This window comes from Macrobrachium rosenbergii, chromosome 10 (genome assembly GCF_040412425.1).
Source record: "Macrobrachium rosenbergii isolate ZJJX-2024 chromosome 10, ASM4041242v1, whole genome shotgun sequence".
Lineage (NCBI taxonomy): Eukaryota > Metazoa > Arthropoda > Malacostraca > Decapoda > Palaemonidae > Macrobrachium > Macrobrachium rosenbergii.
The window spans coordinates 56,674,707-56,683,844 of NC_089750.1; the positions used below are offsets into that span (position 1 = coordinate 56,674,707).

The following is a 9,138-nucleotide window of genomic DNA, read 5'->3' on the forward strand; positions in this document are numbered from 1 at the left end:
AAGGTGTAACAGGAGGAAAACCTCGCAGTTGCACTATGAAACAATTATTAGGAGAGGGTGGAAAGTAAGATGGAAGAGAGAGATTATGAACGGAGGTACAGTGAAGGCATGAAGGGGGTTGCAGCTGGGAGACAAAGGGTTTATACTTATTGATGTTATCCCTCGGAAGTTTGCCCGCTTCTGACGTCACACCGGACAAAGTTCGTCGAACAAAGCTCGATCGTGTGGATGCTGCCTAAGCAACTCTTTATTGAGTCTGTCATCCTCAGCTTTAGCAATTCCTCAACTCGTCGCGTTGGGTAGTGCCGTCACGTGGTGCACTGTAGGCATTTCTTAAACGTTATTTGCAGCGTCCCTTCGGCTCTTTGCTGCAACCTCTTTCATTCCTTTTCCTCTACCTCCCTTCATATTCTCTTTCTTCCATCTGACTTTCTACACTCTTTAACAACTGTTTCACAGTGCAGCTGCAAGAGTTTCCTCGTTCCATTTTTTCAAACCCTCATACTGTCAATTTCCCTTTCAGCGCTGAATGACATACTGTAGGTCCTAGCGCTTTTCCTGGTGTGTACCTTTTTCCAAATAGACTGAGGCACTCATCCTGGAAACTAACCTCCATAATTTTAGAGTTACTTCTTTCACTGTAATGCTTATTGTTCGTGCCTGGTACCAGTTTCTCAGGTTCGTTTATTTACAATTAACTAAACGTATTTGGAAGGTAATAACGTTTTACCACAACCATTTTGCTCTAGAGCAACCAGTTTATTAAAAAACGTTTGGGGATTCATTTGTAAAATAAGGGGCCTATGTACCAAAAAGTTTTCTATAATCTGTATTTCACTTCATTCACTAATTTACAAATTCCTTCAATAGTTAACAATTTTCATTTCCGTAATAAGCAGAAACGATAGCAATTAAAGAGACCCATTAACACAAATACCATTTCATATGATACATCAGCATGAAGCATTCCATATCTGACGGCAGTCATGTTAAAATCCTCCAAACGTCTTTGATTACTAAGTTCGACCATTTTGCTCATTTATCTCCTATTCGGTGTCAAATTCACAAACTCACTAAACCAAGAGCATCCGTAATAGATACTATCCTAAACAACCAGTCCTGATTATTATTAGTCTTTAAATCAGTTTCATGGATAGAATAGAATAGAATATAGCATTTAAGCCTAAGGCTAAGCTCTGGGACCTATGAGGTCATTCAGCGCTGAAAGGGGAAATTGAGAGTAGAAAGGTTTGAAATGTGTAACAGGAGAAAAACCTCGCAGTTGCACTAAGAAACAATTGATAGGAGAAAGTGGAAATTAAGATATAAGAGGATACGAACGTAGGTACAGTAAAAGAAATGGCAGGGGTTGTACTGTAGCAAGGGGACGAAGGGACGCTGCGGAGAACCTTAAGTAATGCCTACAGTACACCGCATGAGGTGCACTGACGGCACTACCATCCTACGGAAATTTCATGGATGACTGTGAAAATGAATGGCCATTATCCTATAATAGTGACGTATTAAATTGAGTGGAATATGAAATTCAGGCAAAAAGCAAAGCGCTGGGACTTACGAGGTTATTCAGAATCGAAGTGTCCTACTAAACGGAAATCATTAAGACAAATTATTAAATGTTTTCGGCAAAAGAAACTTTGAATCTCAGAGCTTTGTGGGGTCAACCAGATTTGTTTGCCAAACGACCTCCACTCTAACCCCCACCCCGGCTCCCGCCTCTATCAAAAACGTGGCGCGATACTTTCAACAATTTAACTTCAGTATTCCAGAATTTTTTTGCAATTACTTAAATTCTTTTCACCTACGTTAAATCATATATTTAACTATGTACCTTAACTTCAAAAACTCATAATTTTGTCATTATGTTTAACTTAAAATTCTTTTCACCTGCGTTAAATCTTATATTTAGCTACGTACCTTAAGACCTTTGTCCATGTAAATGTGGCTGACCATCACATTATCAATTTTTATACCAATGAATTGAAATAATTTGTACTATTTCCATGAAACAAATAATTGATATTTAGTTTTACCTTCTACTTAAACAGACTAATTGCGTTAATTTACAATTTTTTTGCTACCAATACATTTAACGGTGCTCTTGGTACTGTACACTTATTCTTTTGTATGAAGTCAGATTTCAACTCGTTGTCCCACAAATTAGCTAAGGGCATTTGAGTTGTCATGAACGATACCCAAATCACATTTCCACTGTAAGTGTTGAACCAATGGAGTTTTCAGCAATACCATGGTGGTTTACTTTACTTTTCTTACGTTTAAAATTTGGTATAAGATTTTCACATGAGTATTTACTCATACGTGAATACTGTTAAGCAGTTTTTTTTTTAATTAAGCAGATTTTACCATCAACATCTGTAATTATATGGATGATAAACCAGATTCCGCATACTTGGTTTTCCCCTATAAAAATACCGAGGAAGTAGTCAAGAACTGAGAACTAAAGACCCCATCATTTATTAATAAAAAAAAAATACAATTATAATACACAGGCAAATGGTAAGTTTACGAAAGCAGAATATCCGAGGAACCTAACTTACAAACCTAACGATTTCAATGAAAAGCGCAGCATGGAAAATTTAAAGAGATTAAATGAACAGAAGCTTACATCTATCTGATTGACATCTTAGATCCCTAGAAATATCAGCTTAACACAAAGGTTTTCAAATCCGCCCCGTGTCTGCACATTTTTTGAATTCTGGTTCCTCCAGCAAGTTGTGACCTTATAACAAAAACAACGGCAGCAGAAAATGTTCTTACGACAATTACTCGGCAACTCCGTAAAGAGAACGGAGTTAACTCTATCTTGAAATAGATACGGTATCTTTTAATTTTAAGGATAATTAGCTTATGAAAACCATGAGTTCCGTTTCTCCAATCAATGCCCAAAAAAAGCTTATTACCCATTTCAAACTTGTAACCATCTGGAGTAAGATTATCTCGTACATTTTATACCATAATTGGTAAAATCTTAATAAGTGCTCCGGCCGATTTTTAGTATAAATGTGTTTATACATTGAAAGAAGATACTAAGTATGTTCTAATGAAGAAAGAAATTAGTGGCGGTAAGTCCTATCGGTCTAGAAAACACAACTTGAATATTTGTACCTACAGAAAAAAACAAAGTCCTTCATGTTGTTGTCTCTGTCGTATCACCTATTTTACTGAACTCCTGTTCGTTCGTTTGTGTGCTGCGCAGTCTCAAATTGTCATGGGGAAACCACACCTTCCGAATGACATCACGAAAAAAACTCCACCCAAAAAGTGACATCATTAGACAATATCCAGTCGTAAATAAGCACGTTTCAATTTTCTCTGAAACAAAAGAAAGCAAAGTGTTTTCAGCCAATGACAAATATTTTACGTTACCAAGTCGTTCATTTTTTCGGCAAATACACCTATTTTCTCCAATTAAACGTTACTAGCACTAGCGCCATGAGTGAATTAGCAGGACTGTCTACAGCTTCTATTTTGTTCCCCAGGAAAGTTTCCCCGCAGTGTGTGAAAATTGTTACGTGAATTAGAGATTTCACAAACTATTATTATGGGCATATGGAAAGGCTCGTAACATTTGCCCAAAATCACGGTTTAATGAAGAGTGAACACATTTGCCCGACATGTAAGGAAAAGTGCCGTCTTGACTTGAACAAAAAAGCCTTTCGGTGCGATAAAACGTATGTAGTGTCCAAAAAAAGGAGAAAACAGTGTAATTTTTGTCTCAATATTTAAAAACACATGGTTCTCCAAGTCTCACGTGGATATTGAAACTAATTTAACATTTTGCTTTATTTTTGTATCTGATTGGTTTTCTTATAAGTTTGCTAGTTTTGAGCTTCATCTCAGCGATCCCACCATCAATGATTAGGCTTCATTTTGTAGGGAAGTAATAGTAAATTGGGTATTTAGACGTTCTCATAAAATTGGAGGAGGGTAAAATAGTGGAAATTGATGAATCAAAATTTGGTAAGAGGAGGTATAATGTGGGCAGAATTATAGAGGGTCAGTGGGTATTTGGGGGCATTTGTAGGGAAACTAGGGAGTTCTTTATGGTTCCTGTTGAACAACGAAACTCTGAGGTTTTGCTTGCTGTCATTAAACAGTACATCGAACCAGGAACAACAATCATTTCCGATTGCTGGAAAGCATACGATTGCCTGGCAAGCGAGGGCTACAAACATTTACAGGTCAATCGCAGTGTAAATTTTGTTGATCCACAAACTCTTGCCCATACCAATACCATAGAGAGACGGTGGAGAGATGTCAAGAATTTGGTCCCAAAATATGGCCGACGCAAAAAACATTTTGTTGGATATTTAGCCGTTGCATATTTCAAATTGCACATTCAATACCCCTTACGAAGGTTTCACGCCTTTGTGAAAGCTGCTGCTGAACTCCATCCTCCACTGGAAGGTAAGCTATTTCCTGTATTTTGATTATCGTGTGAAATATGCTGGAGTAGTGTCTCAGTTAGCCTAATGGCCGCTCATATTTTTCGGAATTGTCATGAAGTGTGCAGGGAAGGTAGTGCCCTTAAGAGGGGGTCGCAGGGGGGGCGAAGCCCCCCCTCCTGCTAGGCCTAGGTAGGGGTACGGCGCCATAGGTTAGGTTAGGTGGTTGTTTGGTTAGGTAGTGCCCTGGAAATCACTTTTCTCCTGCTCCCCCCGACCCAAAAACCCCGGTTCCCACTGGGGTCCCCCAAGATTGTTAGATGGGAAAAAGGGTGTAATTGCTTGTTGCCACCAATATTAATGATCAGTTTCAGCATAATCAATAAAAAATACATCGGAAAAATATATATTCTTCTGCAAACAAGAGACGGAGCTCTCCTTTAGATTTACCCCATAATTATGCACCGAGGCTGTTTAACGAACATTTATACTTTACAATGCTTTTCTGCTTTTTACGCCATTTAAAGTTAAAAATGTTCACTATTAAGCAGAAACCACTCAAACAAAAGTTGAAAATTATACTTAAGAAAGTGTAGTATTCTGAAAATCACTAAAATCAAAACTTGAAAATAAAGCAACGAAGTTGTGTAATGTGAACTCTTGTTAGGGAGGAAAAGATTACATCATAGATAAATTTTGCCACTAATTATCAAAAAGATTTAACAGCTCCTACCTTAGTATATTTAAAAATATATATTGGTACATTCATTAAATACCTGATGACCTTGTAAACATTTCAGGCACTATATAACAACCACGATCAAACACCTAATTGCCAAGGATAGCTTGGCGAACGCTGACGTTCATTACAGCATTGCATCACTAAATTGAGTACCAACAATTTATGCGTATTTCATATACTCAAAGCCTTGTTGATAGATACCATTGGAAACTCATGCCTTGATTGGATAGCACCCCACACTCGCTGCCTGTGTTCATGAACAGTTCCACAATGCACTGTTCAAGGAAGCGTCACTGTTCCCGCTTATGTTATGACCAGCCGCACAAAGCACTCCCCTTATTCAAGGATAGTATGAATGTCTCGGTGTATTGTGATAATGAACAACATCAGTCATTGTGCCGATAGTATCAATTACCCACTTTGTCACTGATAGCTTAAACACGCAGTTGACAGGGTTCATGGAAAATAAACCCACGTTCATGGATGGCATCGCACAAAACTATTGCCGGTACTCGTGAGTAACATCACAAAACTATTGCCAGTGTTCATGAGTAACATTACAAACTCATTGCCGGTATTCAAGAGTAACTTCCAAACTTATTGCTTGTGCATGAATATCAAACTTGCCTCCGTTTATAAGTACAAACTCATTGGTTGTGTACATATAGTAACACTCATTGTGTTCAAGAGTAAAACTCATTGTCTTCATGGAAGAAACTCATTGCCTATGTTCATAGAGTAACAGATTCATTGTCTATGTGCATAGAATAAATTCATTGCCTATGTTCAAAGAGTAACAAACTCATTGCCTGTATTCAGGGTAACATACAAACTCAGTGTCAGCGGATAGCATCATAGATACACTGCTTATGCTATGAGTAAGCTGATAGTATCAAAACTAACCAACATACCTGACAAGTTTAGACTACACCCCCCTGAAAGCAAACATATTCCAATTATTCAATGGAAAAAAAATCCATGACAAAATGTTCGTACTTTCAACTAAAAAAATTGATTTCGTGCTGTCTGTTAACAGGAGTTGAGTGTTCCTAGCTATAAGTTACTAGACCTTCATAAAAGTTCCATCTGCTAACAGCAGAAATCCAAACATTACTCTGGACATAACCTCTGTCTGGGGAAAATTTTGCATGGTTTTGAAGATTCTCAAGAGACTAGCTATTGGGTAAACAAGCCCTATTATCGTAAATGACCCGTAAATTTAGGGAGCTTCCTGTAACCCCTATAACCAGAAATTTTCGGTTGTGAGAAAGGAAATGCAAAGTTCGAATCCTCAGAAAACTAAGTCTTACGCCAACTTTACGCTTAAAAATTTAAATTCGGGCAAAACTTTTATGAATATTGACAAAAACCTATCTGACTTAACCTAACCACAAACTTAACCATTCAGGAGGATAAAATTCTTAAGTGAAACATACCAAGACGCCAGACCTGTACATAAATTTGTTTTAATGCCGAATATTGCCGCTTGATGGCATAAACATTCTTAATGTCCTCAAATCTTGGGGAGCCTCTGTAAACTTAACTGAGTGGGAGGCAGCCAAAGACATTTAAACACCTAATACCTATCTGAACTTACAAGAAAACTAAGCAATAGATTAAGTCTATATTTACCACCTGAAAGGAAGAGTTTGATTAGCTTGTTCACAACCACCCAAGAACCTGCATAGTAGGTCATACGACCTACTATGCAGAATATGGGGGCTCCCCCACCCCTTCAGGGGCCCGCCCCTAAGGGGTGGAGGATAAGGTGAACTTGAACAGTATATACAAGTAAAAAATTAAAAACTAAATTAAAAAAGTAAAATGATAAAGAATGAAGGTAAATTTATAAATTAAAAAAAGTAAATTTATGACAAATTACAAGAAATTACAAAAATTTTAAAAGTAAATGTATTACAAAAATTTACAAAGTAAATTTATTATAAAATTTAAAAAGTAAATTACAAAATTTTAAAAAGCAAATTTATTTAAATTCAAATAGTAAATTATTACCATTTAAACATATCACAAAAACTACAAAACTTTATTTGACGGAAAAAAATACCTCCTACATACCTGTTGCTAAAGAGAGCAGCTATAACATGCTTGAAGCTTTACCGATAGAACAGCAACTCTAAGTCAAACTCGTACTAAAGCCATCCTGGAAAAGACAAAAGCTTTAGAGTTGTACGTAACTTAATCTAAATCTTGTAAATTTTGGGCGTTTTCTCACGTCAGATTATGAATAAAATCCCCCAGAAAGTGTTATGACTGAAGAAGATTTGAATGAGACTAAACACGCAACAAGATTCTAAAATCCCCAGAACAAATATACAATATTAGTAATAATATAATCAAGTTCCAGTGTTACCTTGCAGAAGCCCGGGGTTTGTTATAACTTTACCAACGAAGTGACAATCGATGGAAATCTCAAGCGCCAATTTTAGTCTAGTCGCGTGATAAACGGTTTTCTCGTAAAAACTTACAACATGACCAATTATGCTAAGAAAAATTAGTGAGGAATTTAATACGCCACTCGTGAAGATAAACGGATTACTTAGCAAACTCCTGTTACGCGTCTACCGCCCAGAACGATGTTACAGTCGAAAGTCCGAAGGTTCAAGTGTTCGAACTCGAACGATGTTGTCGTTTGCCAAGGACTCTAAAGTCTTAGTAGTGTCTTGCTTCTTGGAACACGACTGAATGCGATCTATGGATATCCTTGAAATCGCTAATTTTGTAAGTATTATTCTTATTTCCCACTCCCTTCTTTTACTTGTCTTTCATGGAAGTTTAAAATACAGCAGATGATGAATCTATTTTCCTGAACGCAACTCGTAATTTCTTTTAGAGTTCATGAAATTTGTAGCATAAGCCTGCCCCATATTTCTTTTCATCACTTTGATGAAATAACTTTTAATTCGCGTGGATATTTTGTCATAACGATATATAATGAAATATTCTATATATACGTATATACATAAACACACATACAAACACGTAAGTCAATAACTTCCTTGATTCACCCCGCAAAATACTAATTTGTTAAGATTATGCATAAGAATACAGATGTTGATGTAAATGTTTGCAATGAAATCAATATAATACACATAAACCGATACAAGTTGGAACTTTGACAGTCAACACATTTTATTTATATGTATGAATTTTGTCCCTTATGCACTTTTGCCTTTTTAATATTCACAATATTAAGCCACAAAAATCGTTTGATATAAAATTTACTATTTCTAAACCTAAGGGAAACTAATAAATGTATTTCTCTCGGCAGCTGCACTTATTCACCTGTAGTGAATTCGCTATCAAACGGTATTTTTGACTTAATATTTGTGGCTATGTACATGCATGTGTTATTATGCTTGTTTGTGCGTGTTTGTGCGTGCACACAGGCGCTGAAATATCTCCTTTATTTTCTTTCACATATGATTCCATTACCATGACTATAATATTAGTAAATTGCAATCGTATGCTGGTATATGAAAAATATATTTCAAGTTATTATAATTATGCGTATCAACATAATTTTGTGACAATTCAACTAATTTTACGTCTTTGCAAATTAAGTTGTGGAAGTTGAAATCTAATATGCTAAGAAGACTTTAAGTTAAGTATAGCTTAGTTTAACCAGACCACTGAGCTGACTAACAGCTCTCCTAGAGAGGGCTGGCCCGAAGGATTAGACTTATTTTACGAGGCTAAGAACCAACTGTTTGCCTAGCAACGGTACCTACACCTTATTGTGGAATCCGAACCACATTATAGCGAGAAATGAATTTCTGTCACCAGAAATAAATTCCTCTAATTCTTCATTGGCCTGCCGGAGACCCGAGCTCGGGCGTAGCAGAGTGCTAGCCGAGAACTCTACCGACTCGTCCAACGAGGAACTAAGAAGACTTTAAAGTTACTTACACTTTGGGACCTCATAACTTTCACTCTAATGGAGTATTCCCTGAT

General features: G+C 36.8%; 1 long non-coding RNA gene across 1 annotated transcript; it reads right to left on the reverse strand.

Moving 5' to 3' along the window:
- Positions 1-2,477: 2,477 nt before the first annotated feature.
- On the reverse strand, positions 2,478-7,779 carry LOC136843008 (uncharacterized). The gene is made up of 3 exons (XR_010854409.1): positions 7,538-7,779; positions 7,243-7,327; positions 2,478-3,351 (listed from the first exon to the last, which is right to left on the reverse strand). It is a non-coding gene; the product is annotated as an uncharacterized lncRNA (long non-coding RNA).
- Between the last annotated feature and the right edge of the window lie 1,359 nt (positions 7,780-9,138).